The sequence below is a fragment of the Coregonus clupeaformis genome, chromosome 11, assembly GCF_020615455.1.
Source record: "Coregonus clupeaformis isolate EN_2021a chromosome 11, ASM2061545v1, whole genome shotgun sequence".
Lineage (NCBI taxonomy): Eukaryota > Metazoa > Chordata > Actinopteri > Salmoniformes > Salmonidae > Coregonus > Coregonus clupeaformis.
This window is the reverse complement of record NC_059202.1, coordinates 9,902,769-9,921,741: the sequence shown is the minus strand read 5'-3', so window position 1 is coordinate 9,921,741 and position 18,973 is coordinate 9,902,769. Positions and strand designations below refer to the sequence as shown.

Below are 18,973 nucleotides of genomic sequence, written 5' to 3'. Positions count from 1 at the left end.
TCAGCAGGAGCCGAAGCAGCCCAGACGAGACTGGAAGCCCAGGTTCGGGACCAGCAAGAGCAGCTCCTGCAGATGGGGACCGCCCTGCAGGAGGTGATTACCACACTCCGAGGCTGGGGTTCGCCTCCACCGCCGCCCGCCCTGCCAGCACCATCGGCCAGCCCGCCCAGTCCAGCGCCGGAACCTCGAGGAGTCCGACTATCTCTCCCGAGGGCCTATGACGGGACCGCGGCTGGGTGTCAGGGATTCCTGCTCCAGGTAGAGCTATACCTGGCCACAGTGCACCCGGCACCTTCAGGGCATGAGAGCGTGTCCGCCCTGATCTCCTGCCTGGCCGGGAAAAGCGTTGGAGTGGGCCAACGCGGAGTGGAGGAAGATCGACGCCACGACGATTACGTACACCGAGTTCTCCCGCCGCTTCAGGGCGGTGTTTGACCATCCCCCGGAGGGGAAAGCGGCGGGGGAGCGTCTGGTTTTCCTCCGGCAGGGGAGGAGAAGTGCCCAGGAATTCGCGCTCGAATTCCGTACTCTAGCGGCAGATGCAGGGTGGAATGATCGGGCCCTCATCGATCTATACCGATGCAGCCTACGAGAGGACGTCCGTCGGGAGCTGGCTTGTAGGGACACCAGCCTCACTTTCGACCAGCTGGTTGATATGTCCATCAGGCTGGATACCCTGCTGGCTACCCGCGGACGTCCTGCGGAGGGTCCGTCCATTCCACCCTCCAGCGCCTCCGAGCCTTGTCCTATGGAGCTCGGGGGCGCTGGCGCTAGAGAGAGGAGGAGTCGGCAGGCTAGGGGGTCCATCCACTGCACCAACTGTGGTCAGGGAGGACACACCGCGGCTAGGTGCTGGGGATGGCCTCCTAGGGGAGATGACGACAGGTCCCGCACTGGGGATTCCCTCCAGGTGAGTAGGCGCCCCACTCACCCAGAGCTCTCTGTTGCCCATTTTTGTATGCCTGTACGTTTTCCACAGGTAGCACCTCATTCCCAGCATAAGGCGCTGGTAGATTCAGGCGCGGCTGGGAATTTTATTGATAAAAAGTTTTGTTTAGCGTTAGGGATTCCCCTCATTCCTGTTGATGTTCCTTTTCCCGTTCACGCCCTAGATAGTCGTCCGTTGGGTACGGGCTTAATCAGGGAGGTCACGGCGCCACTTAGGATGTGTGCGCAGGGGGATCATCAGGAGATGATTCAGCTGTTCCTGATTGACTCTCCTGCGTATCCGGTGGTGCTGGGCATGCCCTGGTTGAGTACCCATAACCCAGTGATTTCGTGGCAGGAGAGGGCTCTGATGGAGTGGTCTGCTCAGTGTGTGGGTAGATGTTTGGGCGTTTCCGTAGGGGGCTACCTCGGTGGAGAGTCCAAACCAGGTGCCCGCATTGCACGTTCCACCTGAGTATGGGGATTTGGCTATTGCGTTTAGTAAGGCGAGGGCGACGCAGTTGCCACCCCATAGGCAGGGGATTGTGCGATAAACCTCCAGGCAGGGAGCTGCGCTCCCACGGAGCCATGTGTATCCTCTGTCTCAGGAGGAGAAGAAGGCTATGGAGATTTACATAGACGAATCGCTGAGACAAGGATACATACGGCCGTCCACTTCCCCCGCGTCCTCGAGTTTCTTTTCGTGAAGAAAAGGATGGTGGTTTGCGCCCATGCATCGATTACCGTGGTCTCAATCAGATTACAGTGAAGTATAGTTATCCACTCCCGCTGATTGCGACCATGACTGAGTCGTTGCATGGGGGGCGCGTTTCTTCACGAAACTAGATCTCAGGAGCGCGTACAACTTGGTGCGCATCAGGGAGGGTGATGAATGGAAAACAGCCTTTAGTACCACCTCGGGCCATTACGAGTATCTGGTCATGCCATACGGGTTGATGAACGCTCCATCAGTTTTCCAATCATTTGTGGATGAGATCTTCAGGGACATGCAGGGGCAGGGGGTGGTGGTGTACATTGATGACATTCTCGTGTACTCACCTACCCGTGTCGAGCATGTGGCCCTGGTGCGCAGGGTGTTGCGGAGGCTGGTGGAGCACGATCTGTATGTGAAGGCAGAGAAGTGTCTGTTTTTCCAGGAGTCGGTCTCCTTTTTGGGTTATCAGTTGTCTGCGTCAGGGGTGAAGATGGAGGTAGACCAGGTGTCGGCCGTGCGTAATTGGCAAACACCAACCACTGTGAAGGAGGTGCAGCAGTTTTTGGGGTTTGCAAATTACTACAGGAGGTTTATCCGGGGTTTTGGACAGGTGGCAGCTCCCATCACGTCTCTGTTGAAGGGGGGTCCGGTGCGTCTGCAGTGGTCGGCCGAGGCGGACAGGGCGTTTGGGAGGCTGAAGGACCTGTTTACCTCGGCCCCGGTGCTGGCGCATCCGGATCCCTCTTTGCCGTTCCAAGTAGAGGTGGACGCGGTCGGAGGCCGGTTTAGGAGCCGTGCTTTCACAACGATCTGGCGCGCCACCTAAACTCCGCCCCTGTGCTTTTTATTCTAAGAAGCTCAGTCCGGCGGAGCGGAACTATGACGTAGGGGACAGGGAGCTGTTAGCCGTGGTACAGGCTCTAAAGGTGTGGAGGCACTGGCTTGAGGGGGCTCAACACCCTTTCCTCATTTTGACGGACCACCGTAACCTGGAGTACATCCGGGCGGCGAGGAGGCTGAACCCTCGCCAGGCAAGATGGAGTATGTTCTTGACCAGGTTTACTTTTAAGATCACGTACATCCCTGGGTCACAGAATGGCAAGGCAGATGCGCTGTCTCGGCGGTATGACGCGGAGGAGAGGTCCGTGGAGCCCACTCCCATACTGCCTGAGTCGTGTCTGGTGGCACCGGTAGTATGGGAGGTCGATGCTGAACTCGAGCGAGCGTACGCACCGACCCTAGTCCACCACAGTGCCCGGAGGGTCGGAAGTACGTTCCGCTCGAGGTTCGGGATCGATTGATCTATTGGGCTCACACGTCACCCTCCTCTGGACATCCGGGTATCGGCCGGACAGTGCACTGTCTTAGTGCCAAGTACTGGTGGCCCACGTTGGCAAGGGATGTGAGGGTTTATGTTTCCTCCTGCTCGGTGTGCGCCCAGTGTAAGGCGCCTAGACATCTACCTAGGGGTAAGTTGCTACCCCTGCCCGTTCCACAACGGCCATGGTCCCACCTCTCAGTGGACTTTATAACAGACCTTCCCCTCTCCCAAGGGAATACTACCATCCTGGTCGTTGTGGACCGGTTCTCTAAGGCCTGTCGTTTGCTCCCCATGCCGGGTCTTCCTACGGCCCTGCAAACTGCCGAGGCACTGTTTACCCATGTGTTCCGGCACTACGGGGTACCCGAGGACATTGTGGCTGATCGGGGTCCCTAATTCACCTCCAGAGTCTGGAGAGCGTTTATGGAGCGGTTGGGGGTCTCGGTGAGCCTCACCTCGGGTTACCACCCGGAGAGCAATGGGCAGGTGGAACGCGTAAACCAGGATGTGGGTAGGTTTCTCAGAACATACTGCCAGGACCGGCCGGAGGAGTGGTCAAGGTACGTTCCCTGGGCCGAGATGGCCCAGAATTCCCTACGCCATTCCTCCACTAACCTAACTCCATTTCAATGTGTGTTAGGTTACCAGCCGGTTCTGGCACCCTGGCAGCAGAGCCAGATCGAGGCTCCTGCGGTGGATGAGTGGGCGCGGCGCTCGGAGGAGACTTGGAACGCTGCACACGTCCACCTGCAGCGGGCCCTCCGACGTCAGAAGGCGAGCGCTGATCTCCACCGCAGTGAGGCACCGGTGTACGCACCTGGTGATCGAGTCTGGCTCTCTACCAGAAACCTGCCCCTCCGCCTGCCCTGTCGGAAACTGGGTCGGCGGTTTGTAGGGGCCATTTAAAGTCCTGAGAAGGTTGAACGAGGTATGTTATAGATTACAGCTACCTGTGGAGTATAAGTGTATTAACCCCTCGTTCCATGTGTCCCTTCTCAGGCCGGTGGTAGTGGGCCCACTCCAAGAAGATGAGATCTTGGAGACTCCTCCGCCCCCGTTGGACATCGAGGGGGCACCGGCGTACTCCATCTTGGATTCAAGACGTCGGATGGGGGGTCTCCAGTATCTAGTGGAGTGGGAGGGGTACGGTCCGGAGGAGCGGTGCTGGGTGCCGAGGAGAGACGTGTTGGACCCGTCGCTCCTGACGGAGTTCCATCGGAGGTATCCGACGCGCCCTGCGCCGCGTCCCCCTGGTCGTCCCCGAGGCCGGAGTCGGCGCACGTCTGGAGCCGCGCGTCAAGGGGGGGGTACTGTCACGGTTTCGGCCGAGGCTGCCTCTCTCCCTTGTTCGGGCAGGCTTCGGCGTTCGTCGTCTCCGGAATTCTAGCTGCCACCGATTGATGTTTCATGTTCGTTTGCTTTTGTCTGTTTGTTTCCACACCTGTTTCTGTTTTACGTAATTAGTGTCCTATAAGTTTCTCGTTGTGTTTGTCTAGTGTTGTGTATGATTGTTTCCGTCAGTGTTGTGTTTTGCTCGGTTGAGCGTATTTCTCCACTGTGCTGGAGCTTAGTTGCACTTGTCTGTGCACCGTTTCATTTTTGTCGCACCTGTTAGTGCGCATCTACCTTTCGCCTTCGTGCGTGTTTTTGCTGTCGGGCTTAGTTGTCCTGTTGCCTGTGTTGGGCCAGTATTACAGCATTTGGAACATTCAGTCTGCGTCCTGCGTTTGATTCCTACACTACACCTACAACACGCCCTGACAGTCTCAATTGGGCTCCCCTGATTAAATAAAAGTTAATAGAAATACATTTTTTTTTATTGCTATCTCTATCCCCTGCTCTCTATATCTCTCTCTCCTTCTATTTCTCTCTCTCATCCCCCCTTTCTCCATCTGTCTTCTCCCTCTCCATTTCTCTCTAATCAGTGATGACAGCTGTCCCTCTCTCCCTCAACACAGACCCAGCTTAGCACCACCAGTCCGGACACGGACTTACTCTCTAAAACCATATTGATTCTGCTTCATGATTTGACACAGTGTTATACCATGCAGGGTGCACCGGGCTGGAAGAGAACAGCTCAGGAACTGACCTGCTTTGAGATGAGGGAGAGAAAAACAGGAACATGTATTCTGTACCTTTCATTTCAACCAAGGTGCATGACCAGAGGAACACACTAGCTTGTACAACAGGGCCTGCCAGGGGGTCCAATACGGCCCGCGGGTGGTTTGAGTAAAAAACATATAAAATATAATATATTGGTTTTTGGGGGGGAGGGGATGAACTCAATATAAATAGCAACATGCAACAATTTCAAAGATTTTACTGAGTTACAGTTCATATAAGGAAATCAGTCAATTGAAATAAATTAATTAGTCCCTAATCTATGGATTTCACATGACTGGGCAAGGACACCGCCATGGGTGGGCCTGGGAGGGCATAGGCCCACCACTTGGGAGCCAGGCCCAGCCAATCAGAATGAGTTTTTCCCCACAAAAGGGATTTATTACAGACAGAAACACTCCTCAGCACCGCCTCAGACGATCCCGCAGGTGAAGAAGCCGGATGTGGAGGTCCTGGGATGGCGTCGTTACACGTGGGCTGTGGTTGTGAGGCCGGTTGGACATACTGTCAAATTCTCTAAAACGACGTTGGAGGCAGCTTATGGTAGAGAAATGAAAATGACATTCTCTGGCAACAGCTCTGGTGGACAGTCCTGCAGTCAGCATGCCAAATGCACGCTCCCTCAAAACTTGAGACATCTGTGGCATTGTGTTGTGTGACAAAATGCACATTTTAGAGTGGCCTTTTATTATCCCCAGCACAAGGTGCACCTGTGTAATGATCGTGCTGTTTAATCAATTTCTTGATATGCCACACCTGTCAGGTGGGTGGATTATCTTTGCAAAGGAGACATTCTCACTAACAGTGATGTAAACAAAACATTTCAGAGAAATAAGCTTTTTGTGCGTTTTGAACATTTCTGGGATCTTTTATTTCAGCTCATGAAACATGGGACTAGCACTTTACATGTTGAGTTTATATTTTTGTTCAGTATACTTTAAAATGATTAAAACCAAATCGAAATGATAATGGACCTACAGTTTATTGACTGTGTCCAGTTCACTAATAATCACTGAAATGAAAGCTAGGCAATCAGCTAATTTCTTGGCACATTTTGGTGGCAAGGAAATAGAAAAAATGTTCAGTGCGGCCCTACGGACCTCATTCAAGAACGAATGCGGCCCCGGGCAAAATTTGTTTGACACCCCTATTGTACAGTAGCCTATAACTACGCCTAGAGGACAATGGAAGTGGAATAAATGCGTCTTTATTATTATTGACCTGATTTGAGAGACATTGAAACACTGCAAGAGAGAGATAGAAAGTGAAAGGGAGAGACATTAACCCTAAAAGCGTAAACAGCCTAAAAAAAGGTCAATTCCAAAACATTTTTATTATTCATCCTTCCGAGATTTTAGGACTTTGTCAAGCAACTAGTTACCCAAAAAACGGCATATTAATTAATTAATTTTTTTTACCATGAATTCTGTGGTAATATGGAAGAAAAATTATCTCTCGCGTCCAGTCAATGTCTCTATACCAAGTTGAGTGTCTTATCTTTACGATGCTATTGGAACTGAGTTTATAGCTCATAGCGATCTTAAATTGTACCGGTATGTCAGATTAGCTCAATCGCCAATTTCTCAGCCCATTTCTAAGCCTGAGTATCACAGAAACACAATACTTTGAATGAATAACAGAGTTTGGGAAACCCTGCTGTAACATATATTATCCCCAAGTCAACAGCCAACCCAACCTTATATTGACCCCACAGATTACATTTCTCTCCAAACAACGTGGTTCATGGGTCAAGAGAACATCTGGGATAATCTAATCAGGGTTTAGGGCTCCATCCGGATTTAGGAATTTATGCCTTTCCTACGCAAGCCTTTCCTATGCACTTCTCATTGTTTGGTATTCAGACGTATCTTTTTCAGTTGCGTAAAAGGCGCTGCATGGTCAATCCGTCATCTGCATTAGCAGTGCAGCATTTATGTTGATATGGGCTCTGCAGAAGTCAGGGCATTCATACTTCTTGTGCTTCACAGAGCAGCGTTGTGAAGGAAGTGAGTTTGTGTTTATACAGGACCTCCCGCCCCCACCTACCGTCAACCAATCATGTCAATGCGGAGCTATATGGAGCCCTCCACACTGTTACAAAATCTGGGAGGCGCACGGCGATGCGGTACCGAGCTCAATTGGGCCTCTGCATGCCTCCGGAGGCTCCGCAATTGCATCACACCCTCCATACGGTGCCTCCAACCACATTTCGGACCAAGCATAAAGTGGCTTTTAATTGGCTTTAAGTCAAGGTCAGAATAAGGCATATCTGTAGACACACCTCCACCACACCTTCATTTATTCTAGCTCCACCTCAAAGGCATAGTGGGTGAATAGCATGCTATTCTCATGCTTAAGTCAGAATAAGCATAGAGAAAAAGCACATAAAAAGGGAATTATGTTCAATATATGCATGCTTAACGCAGGTCGGAACTCCCCCCTTAGTGAGTAAGTTATGTGGTCTTGTCATATCTTGTCAATTAGAGCTCTTACTTACCCATCTGCATAGTTTCACTCTGAGGTGGGTCATTCCACGAAATGAGTACCTTTTGAATCCCTTTGGTATTTTAAGTAGACATTTTACACCAGTATTGGATTTTAAAAGCCTGTTATATTAAATTATGTGCCCTTTAATATAGACCACTTGAAAAATTATATAAATATTATTTTAATATGAATAAAGACTTTCTAAAGTGTCAAAATTCTGCATTTTGACATGTTCCTCAGTGCACTCTCTCTGACTTAGAAGATTTTATCCTACTTAAACCCAAACTTTCTCCAGGTTTTCACCATCATTGTTAAGCCCTAGTTATTTTGTTGCTTTGACAACATTATTCCTAATGATTGTTATTTATTTCATGTGTTTAGTGATTCTATTTAAGGGGGGAACAAAACCTGTCCCTCATTTTAAGGTCAACACTGTAACGTGAACTGAACTCTCGTTTAATATGGTGAAATTATTCATTTTTTCAAAAGAAACATTGAACATCTAATAGTCAATCATAGTGTAAAATCAGGTGAGCTGGTTCTACTCTTTTTGGACATTTTCTTTTGGAAAACTGAGTGGGTCAAGCATAACACAACACTGTTACCCATAGATAGACAGGCTAGAAATGTTTTAACAATTACATTTGTTTTTGTTTTTGTGAATCTTGCATTCAATTGCCCCTCCCTGTTGCACACTACAAGATTCAATTCCCCCTGTCACAAGGGGATTTATGACTGATGTAAGATTAAGTCATCAATCCTGTTACTTTATTTGGTACTTAAAAGGCACTTACTATACTGTAGTCTGTTTTTTATTTAACCTCTTGAGATGGGAAAACGTGATTTATTAAGTTGAATGTGCTGGTCTTGACAGAATTAAAATTAGGTGAACATTTTTGGGTCGCTCAGGTGTGTGTCTAGGATATAGGGTTGGGGATCGTTCCATCATGATAGGACAATACAAAAATAGATTAGATGTATACTTTATTTTAAAATGTATATCCCTCATCTGCACAAAATTGAAAGCTCTCTCTCACAACCCCTGCTCACAGACACACATTGGTTCTGGGATATGCAACCATTTCCTTTGTCACTCACTTAACGCCACACTTTTTCAAACACAAAAACGCACACCACACATTCCATCACAATACATCCACACATACCCACATACTGTGCCTTCTATGACTTCTGTTTGCTATGTTTTTATCTCCACAATGTTGATTGAGTACTTGTGTTCTAATTAGTTGTATTTGAAGATGTAGTATTTTGCTTGTTATCTTTTCTTGTAATACCGTGTTATCCCTTTATAAAATACTATAAATACTATAAATGTGCTTTATTATTACAATCCCTACCATGGCTAGTATTGTGTGTTCCATTATTCGACTCCTCTATTAGAACTTTCAGAATAGCCATGGAGTAGTCTTTGTGTCGCGGAACATTTGGTTGTCAATATACAGTTTATCAACAACGAGAGCAACACGCTTCCCTTTTAATCTATTTTCCTTGAAGATTGGGTACAGAAATTTGCGCCGTTCTGTAATCTCCCTCGGGAACTGATCATTCATGCCTATTTTCGTGCCAGCAAGTGTTTTACCTAGGCTTTTAACCATTACTTTATCCTTAAATAAAGCAAATTTGGCAACGATTGGACGCTCATATCTCTGTCCTCGTTGTCCGAAACGGTGTACACGTTCGAGTTGGGTTTTATCGACAGCCTTGCGTGGGATTTGAAGCACTGTAAGAAATAATATGCCATTTAGCAGACGCTTTTATCCAAAGCGACTTACAGTCATGTGTGCATGCATTTTTACGTATGGGTGGTCCCGGGGATCGAACCCACTACCCTGGCGTTACAAGCGCCATGCTCTACCAATTCAGCTACAGACGACCACCCAGAAAGAAGTCCTTCACAATATTTTCGGTAACCTCTCCTTCTTTTTCTTGGATACCCGTAAGTACTAGATTTTCTCTCATGAATCTAGTTTGTATGTCTAGTAAGGCTTCTATCAGAAAGTTGTTCTCCTTTTTAAGTTCCTTAACGTCCGTTTCTATCTTAGTGATTGTCCCTTTTAGTTTTTTTGTATCGTTCTCCATTATCGCAGCATTTTCGTCACTCATTTCAAGACTCGCCTTCAACTCTTTTACATCATTACTGACCAACTCTAGTATGCCTAGTTTGTCATTTATCGACTTCAACAGATCGCTTTCCACACTTACCAGTCCCAGTGGTGAAAAGCATAAATCATCTGTATCAGTCCAGGAGTCGCGTTTTTTCTTGGAGATTGATTCTCCTCGTTTATCCTCCGTCATGTTTGAGTGTTGCTTGTTGTTGTAATATTTGTCGATACATTTCTCTAGCCTTATGATTTGTTTTGTGTTATTATCCAGATTGAATGTTACTACCCGCAAATATATTAAGTGCTAATATTTAGTCTAACTTACTGATATTGAATATTATGTTTTTATCTTGAGGTGAATCGTACCGCTGTCTATTCAATATGCCATCTTGTCTACCGGAAGTCCCCTGATTGCACGCAAGCAGTTTGGATGAAATTATTTAATAAAATGTGTGTACATTTATTTTTGCAGCACTCGCTAACCCAACGTGGCCTGTTTAGTTAGTGTAAAATGTATTTATGTTTCACCATAGAGTAGCAGGCAGCACTCAAAACACCAAACACTGACCAAACACCAAAACACTGCTGCTTATGTGGAGCCTAGCTCAATAGCCTCTTAGCTCTCTCCCTCTCGCTAAGGAGAACAGTGGAAGAGTTTGTTTCCTCTCCCTCTCAAGCCTTCTAATCCTGCTCCATTGTCTGTGTTTGCTAGCGGGCTGCTCCCTCTGCCTTTGTTATGGGTGTCAAGACAGTTTCTCTCTCCCACCTCTGTGTGTCTCTCTTTCCGGCTGCCACTAAAGAACCAGGAAGTAAAGAGAGAAGGGGAGAGAAAATAAATACCCAGCAGTTGAGGAAAACAAGAAAGTGAATGCAGCCGGAGCTTGCGCTTCAGCTGTGAAGTGAAAGTAGAGCAGGCTAGAGCACAATAGACCAGGGCAGTTGTGATAAGGAAGTGCTAGCTAGCTAACATCAACATTGGCTGTGTTCTCCCCAGCAGAGAGAGAGAAACGAAGAGCGACAGAAAGAGAACGAGACTGCAGAGCCTGCCTCACAGAAATACCAGCAGTGAGTACACATTGGAACTGAGCTGCACACTGGTAGGCCCCACAGGGGAAAAGAGAGTGAGTGTGTGTGTGAATGAGTCAGAGAAATGGATATAGCAGAGGGGAGAAGAGAGGGGGATTTGTTTTTGTTTTTGCGAGGCCCGGTTTGGCTGGTTGTTTGTGTCAGAAAGGAGAGAGAATACCCAAGCAGTGCTCAGGAGGGGTAGGCCCCAACAGAGAGAAAGAGACAAAGAAAGAAAGAAGGAGAATGGAAGAGAGAGAAAGCAAAAGAGCGGGTTTGTATGAAGCTTAGGCCCTGCTGTGTGTAATATTAAAGATTACAACGGACCTACAGTATCAGCCTTTGTCTCATACACTATGACCATGTTCCAAAATGCATACTTGTGTTCTATCTAGAGCGTATAGCGAGTACGGCAGCAAACTGTCATTTTTCAAGTGTGACTCCAAACATAAGAACGCGAAAAGGCATGCATGTACTAAGTTTACCAGAAGTTCTATAAGCGTACTTGGGAGGTCTGGAAAACAAAGTATCATGTATCCAAGATGGCGTAGTAGTGCAGTTCTCTTTTTGTCGTGTGTCTGTAAATAGCCTGTAAATACCCTGTTTTTTTTGTATTTTTCATACATATTTCCCTATCAGACTTTTCATCCTTCTACAAAATATACTTTCCTGCAACCCGCCTCACTCAATGTGGAACGGATTCTATTATTGACTTACCTTTTATCTAGAATCTCCAGTTGAAACTAGCTAGCCAGCTAACTAGCTACTTGCTATTAGCCACAGTTAGCGGTATTTCACCCAGAACATTGGATTTTTTTTCTGCAGGATTAATTTAATCACTGGACATTAATCACCGGATCGCAACTAGCTAGTCGCAACCGGATGGATGTTGCTGTCTGGCTAATCACCACTGCCCTCGATGCAAGCACCAGTTAGCCTCGAGCCAGGCTCATATCTACATCTAGGTCTACCGGACGGGAGTAGCCAGCTAACTAGCTACTTGCTATCAGCTACCGTTAGCGGTTTTTCACCATTGTCCGTGGCCTGCACCACTCACCAGCCAGCTCTAGTCTGGACTATTATTCGGCCAGTCTGCACAGTGCGTTATCGACCCAGAACATATCAGTTTTTCTGCCGGAATCACTGAATCACTGGACCTTTAACTCCGGATTCATCGCTACCAGCTAGCTGCAACAAAATGGACGCTGTGGTCTGGCTAATCATCCTGAGCTAGGCCCATCTCCCGGCTATCTACCTCTCTGTCAACCGGACGGGACCACCTAGTGTTGACACGGAGCCCCGCCAATCCTACACGACTGGTCTGCCGACGAAATCGTCTGATGTGGTTACGACGTCGACCACAAAGATTCCATCTGCTAGCCCCGGCCCGCTAGCACACGCTAGCCGTGGCCTCTTACTCGCTAGTGCTTTAGCAGCCTCCGAACTATCCTATTGCTGTTCACCGGACCTTATGATAACTCAGCTATACAGCTGATGTCTGCTGGACTGTTCCTTTTTACGGTACTACATCCTGTTTATGTTTAGCCTCAGCCCAAACATGGTTAGCTTATTGTTGTTTCGGTTATTTCTAATTGTACTATTTCACTGTAGATCCCCCAGCCCAACTAAACCTGCCTTAGATAGCTCCTTTGTCCCACCCCCCATACACGCGGAGACCGACTCAATTGGTGCCTCCAGTGATGCTATCTCTTTCATTGTTACCCAACGCTTAGGTTTACCTCCACTTTACTCATATCCTTCCATATCCTTGTCTGTACATAATGCCCTGAATCTTTTCTACAACACCCGGGAATCTGCCCCCTTTATTCTATGTACCCAACGTACTAGAAGACCAGTTCTTAAAGCCTTTAGCCGTATCCTTATTCTAGTCCTCCTCTGTTCCTCTGGTGATGTAGAGGCTAACCCAGGCCCTGCAGCCCTCAGTATCACTCCTACTCCCCAGGCGCTATCATTTGCTGACTTCTGTAATCGCAAAAGTCTTGGTTTCTTGCACGTAAATATCAGAAGTCTACTTCCTAAGTTTGAGTTATTCACTGCGTTAGCACACTCCGCCAACCCTGATGCTCTAGCAGTTTCTGAATCCTGGCTCAGGAAGGCCACCAAAAATTCTGAAATGTCCATCCCCAACTATAACATTTTCCGTCTAGATAGAACTGCCAAAGGGGGTGGAGTTGCAATCTACTGTAGAGATAGTTTGCAGAGCTCTATCATACTATCCAGGTCTGTGCCCAAACAGTTTGAGCTTCTACTTCTAAAAATCCACCTTTCCAGAAATAAGTCTCTCACTGTTGCCGCTTGCTACAGACCCCCCTCAGCCCCCAGCTGTGCCCTGGACACCATATGTGAATTGATTGCCCCCCATTTATCCTCAGAGTTCGTACTGCTTGGTGACCTAAATTGGGATATGCTTAATACCCCGGCCATCCTACAATCCAAACTAGATGCCCTCAATCTCACGCAAATTATCTACGAACCTACCAGGTACAACCCTAAATCCGTAAACATGGGTACCCTCATAGATATCATCCTGACTAACATACCCTCTAAATACACCTCAGCTGTCTTCAACCAGGATCTCAGCGATCACTGCCTTATTGCCTGCGTCCGTAACGGGTCCGCGGCCAAACGACCACCCCTCATCACTGTCAAACGCTCCCTAAAACACTTTAGCGAGCAGGCCTTCCTAATTGACCTGGCCCAGGTATCCTGGATGGATATAGATCTCATTCCGTCAGTAGAGGATGCCTGGTTGTTCCTTAAAAGTAATTTCCTCTCAATCTTAAATAAACATGCCCCATTCAAAAATACAGAACTAAGAACCGATATAGCCCCTGGTTCTCCTCAGACTTGACTGCCCTTGACCAGCACAAAAACATCCTGTGGCGTACTGCATTAGCATCAAATAGCCCCCGCGATATGCAACTTTTCAGGGAAGTTAGGAACCAATATACACAAGCAGTCAGGAAAGCAAAGGCTAACTTTTTCAAACAGAAATTTGCATCCTGTAGCACTAACTCCAAAAGTTTTGGGACACTGTAAAGTCCATGGAGAATAAGAGCACTTCCTCCCAGTTGCCCACTGCACTGAGGCTAGGAAACACTATCACCACCGATAAATCTACAATAACCGAGAATTTCAACAAGCATTTTGCTACGGCTGGCCATGCTTTCCATCTGGCTACCACTACCCCGGCCACCAACTCTGCACCCTCCGCTGCAACTTGCCCATGCCCCCCCCGCTTCTCCTTCACACAAATTCAGACAGCTGATGTTCTGAAAGAGCTGCAAAATCTGGACCCCTACAAATCAGCTGGGCTAGACAATCTGGACCCTTTCTTTCTAAAACTAGCCACGAAATTGTCGCAACCCCTATTACTAGTCTGTTCAACCTCTCTTTCATAACGTCTGAGATCCCCAGAGATTGGAAAGCTGCCGCGGTCATCCCCCTCTTCAAAGGGGGGTGACACTCTAGATCCAAACTGCTACAGACCTATATCCATCCTGCCCTGCCTTTCGAAAGTATTTGAAAGCCAAGTTAACAAACAGATCACCGACCATTTCGAATACCACCGTACCTTCTCCGCTATGCAATCCGGTTTCCGAGCTGGTCATGGGTGCACTTCAGCCACGCTCAAGGTCCTAAACGATATTATAACCGCGATTGATAATGACAGTACTGTGCAGCCGTCTTCATCGACCTGGCCAAGGCTTTCGACTCTGTCAACCACCGCATTCTTATTGGCAGACTAAATAGCCTTGGTTTCTCAAATGACTGCCTCGCCTGGTTCACCAACTACTTCTCAGATAGAGTTCAGTGTGTCAAATCGGAGGGCCTGTTGTCTGGACCTATGGCAGTCTCTATGGGGGTGCCACAGGGTTCAATTCTTGGGCCGACACTTTTCTCCGTGTATATCAATGATGTCGCTCTTGCTGCTGGTGACTCTCAGATCCACCTCTACGCAGACAACACAATTTTTTATACATCTGGCCCTTCATTGGACACTGTGTTAACAAACCTCCAAACGAGCTTCAATGCCATACAACACTCCTTCAGTAGCCTCCAACTGCTCTTAAACACTAGTAAAACTAAATGCATGCTTTTCAATCTAACGCTGCTGGCACCCGCCCACCCGACTAGAATCACCACTCTCGTGGTCTGACCTAGAGTATGTGGACAACTACAAATACCTAGGTGTCTGGTTAGACTGTAAACTCTCCTTCCAGACTCACATAAAGAATCTCCAATCCAAAGTTAAATCTAGAATCGGCTTCCTATTTCGCAACAAAGCCTCCTTCACTCATGCTGCCAAACATGCCCTCGTAAAACTGACTATCCTACCGATCCTTGACTTCGGCGATGTCATTTACAAAATAGCCTCCAACACTCTACTCAGCAAATTGGATGTAGTCTATCACAGTGCCATCCGTTTTGTCTCCAAAGCCCCATACACTACCCAACACTGTGACCTGTACGCTCTTGTTGGCTGGTCCTCACTACATGTTCGTCGTCAAACCCACTGGCTCCAGGCCATCTATAAATCACTGCTAGGCAAATCCCCGCCTTATCTTAGCTCATTGGTCACCATAGCAGCACCCACCCGTAGTCTGCGCTCCAGCAGGTATATCTCACTGGTCATTCCCAAAGCCAACACCTCCTTTGGCCGCCATTCCTTCCAGTTCTCTGCTGCCAATGACTGGAACGAATTGCAAAAATCTCTGAAGCTGGAGACTCTTATCTCCCTCACTAACTTTAAGCATCAGTTGTCAGAGCACCTTACTGATCACTGCACCTGTACACAGCCCATCTGAAATTAGCCCACCCAACTACCTCATCCCTATATTGTTATTTATTTTGCTCTTTTGCACCCCAGTATCTCTATTTGCACATAATCTCTTGCACATCTAGCATTCCAGTGTTAATACTATTGTAATTATTTTGCACTATAGCCTAGTTATTGCCTTACCTCCATAACTTGCTACATTTGCACACACTGTATATATATTTTCTGTTGTATTTTTGACTTTGTTTTTTTTACCCCATATGTAACTCTGTGTTGTTTTTATCGCACTGCTTTGCTTTATCTTGGCCAGGTCGCAGTTGTAAATGAGAACTTGTTCTCAACTGGCTTACCTGGTTAAATAAAGGTGAAATAAAAAATTAAATAAAAAAAGCACGCATGGGATAATACTTTTTTGTTCCCTTTGCCGGGGAGGCTATCCAATAACACCTTGCGACACAGCGAAACTTCTGAATTAACAGCGGAAGGAGGTCCCTGCTTGGGAGAAAATGAACCAGAGGAATAAAGAATATCTTTGTCAAATGTAAGTATTACGTTGATTTTATCACCAAATTTTGCTAAAATGTTGAACAAATTACTTTCATATGAACTTTGAATTCAAATCTTGAGTCACTGTGGTTTATCAGCCCACTAGCAAAGCTAAGTTAGTTTGTTGGACGCGATGGCTAGATATTAGGCAATCTATTCCTGGTTATCAGCTGTTTAGGGATGAACAACTAAAAAAACTAATCGTAAAATCAGCAGTGTCAATTGTGAAGACCGGGACAGTTTTTTAAAATCCTGAATTGATGAACATGCTAGCCAATTCAGGTAGCAACTGATGCGTTCATTTCACTCCATGGCATTGGCAGGACAAAATAGTAGCGCCCGACTGGTTTGGAAGCAAGACATTTTATCAACATCTGATTAAAAACGTAGCGGGAAATGCAGCTAACTGTGTTCTGTTCAATCTAGGCTTGCTAGCCAGCCAAGTATTTGTGCATTCTTACATGATCAGTCAATACATGCATGCAGTGTCTGTTTATCTAACGTTAGCTAACTTTCTTCTTGTCACTTTCCCCTCCCCTCGTGTTTCACCATTGCATATAAAGAAAATGTTTTGAATAATGAAATGATAAATTAAAAGTAAATTGGTCAAGCCGATGAATATCCAAAACCATTGCACATTAGCAAAGGTAGTTGTGGTTCTCTCCAACTTGAACGAGCATTGAAATTTGAGCAATGAGGTTAATTTCTCCTCCCTTGGCCTTATGTTTCTGCTCTGTTTTCCTCAGGTTGAAGCACATCCCACCCCATCACCCAAACAGATGGAAAAAACTTGGGAAACTCCTGTCCACCAGGAAAATCACCCTATCCAAGGAGTTTAGTCAGGAGTTTGTTCAGCAGTGTGCAACATCACTATGTTAGAAGTAGATCCAAAACGTTATTCTCTATCATGCAGAGTTGTCAGCTCATTCTAAAATACAGACGTGGATGATTTTTGCCCCAGGGTACTGTACTGTGTGCACGTTTTTATTCCTGCCCAGCAAGCACCATGTTCAACTATTCGTCTACAATTTAGACCACAATTAGTTGAATGAGGTGTTGGTGAAAGGCTGGAACAAAAACCTGTAAACTCCTGTCCTGTCTCCTGTGTATAAAAAAACCTGTGGCTGTCATGACAAAATGTGCCCTTGTACTGAGCTTTTGAATGTTAACCTCCTTGATGTCCCTCACTTGGGGATGCTAAAATGTTTATTCTACTGAGCCATTTACTTTCTGTTTGTATTCTTATCTTTTATTATTTCTTATTATTGTTGCATTGTCAAGAAGGAACCTGCAAGTAAGCATTTCGTTGGACCATGTGTATCCTGTTGGATTCATACAGGATACATACAATAAAAGGGTTAATATTTATAAAAAATTACAAGTGTTGATGTCTCCCCACGATTCTGGTTTTGTGACTTGGGCATCTGGGGGCTGCAGTCCATCTGTCTAATCCCCTGCAAGAGAGAGAGAAAGGCATTAATAATATTTCAATGGCGTATTCATTTAATCTAATATATATTCCTGTTTGATATGCATATAATGGAATTGGACATGTTCTCTTTTATAATATGGCAATGTTTGTTTTGTATCCAATGCATTTAGCTTACATTAGGATGAAGTAGTCTAGGCCTAATCTAGTTGTATTGCATCAAATTGCCTATCAATTAGTTATCAATGCATAAGGTGAATATAAAACGAAGCTATCTTGAACATCGGTGTCATTTAATAATATGCATGGGTGTTGTATGAATATATCAAAATGCAAGCATGCTCGTTGGAAATAAAACACCAGCAGTCCTAATGCAATGCAATATTAGCTTCACAGTGAAACACCACCATTCTGGCTATTAATCATTCTTAAACAGTAAGCAAAATAACTTATTTCGCTATTTCATTTTTTGTTGTTGCTTCAGCCGTGGTACAATGCATGAAAGCTTACCTGTCATACTTCAACAACGATGTAACAGCAAACCAAGCAATTCTGGTTGGTGTCATCTTAATTCAGTATCAGGTACTGAGAAAATCAATTCTGTTACTTGTTATTCGTGTTAAATATTTCCATTCTGCGATAGTTCTTCACTGAATTGGTAGCACTAGCGGCTAACACTGCTACATTGGCTATAATGTAAACAGACGTAGCTGTGATGTGATGCAAAATGTATAGCGCGTAGAATTAAAAGGGTATTGTCGGACATTATTCACTCTAATCAGACAGGTTTTTTACATGGACGATACATTGGAGATAATATAAGGCAAGTACTGGAAACAATAGAACAATATGAAAATTCTAGGAAACCAGGCCTGCTATTCATAGCAGACTTTGAAAAGGCATTTGATAAAGCACGACTGGAGTTTATATATAAATGTCTGGAGCATTTCAATTTTGGAGAATCTCTTATAAAATGGGTTAAAATCATGTATAGTAACCATAGGTGTAAAATAGTAAATAATGGCTAATCCCTCCATAGCCTCATAGAGGTTCTAGATATATTTTCTAACCTCTCTGGATTACAACCAAATTATGACAAATGTACTATATTACATACAGTGGGGAGAAAAAGTATTTAGTCAGCCACCAATTGTGCATGTTCTCCCACTTAAAAAGATGAGAGAGGCCTGTAATTTTCATCATAGGTACACGTCAACTATGACAGACAAAATGAGAAAAAAATATCCAGAAAATCACATTGTAGGATTTTTTTTTGAATTTATTTGCAAATTATGGTGGAAAATAAGTATTTGGTCAATAACAAAAGTTTCTCAATACTTTGTTATATACCCTTTGTTGGCAGTGACACAGGTCAAACGTTTTCTGTAAGTCTTCACAAGGTTTTCACACACTGTTGCTGGTATTTTGGCCCATTCCT

General features: G+C 45.8%; 1 protein-coding gene across 4 annotated transcripts in view; it reads left to right on the top strand.

The window, feature by feature from the left end:
* Positions 1-10,476: 10,476 nt before the first annotated feature.
* LOC121576396 (tripartite motif-containing protein 44-like) overlaps positions 10,477-18,973 on the top strand; it is a 79,378-nt gene continuing 70,881 nt past the window's right edge. For 2 of the 4 annotated variants that reach the window (XM_041889498.2, XM_041889496.2), the window contains exon 1: positions 10,478-10,791. The gene's annotated coding sequence lies outside the window, so the exon portion shown is untranslated. Of the gene's footprint in view, positions 10,792-18,973 lie in introns of all 4 variants that reach the window. The other 2 variants (XM_041889497.2, XM_041889499.2) reach the window with 2 other exon arrangements.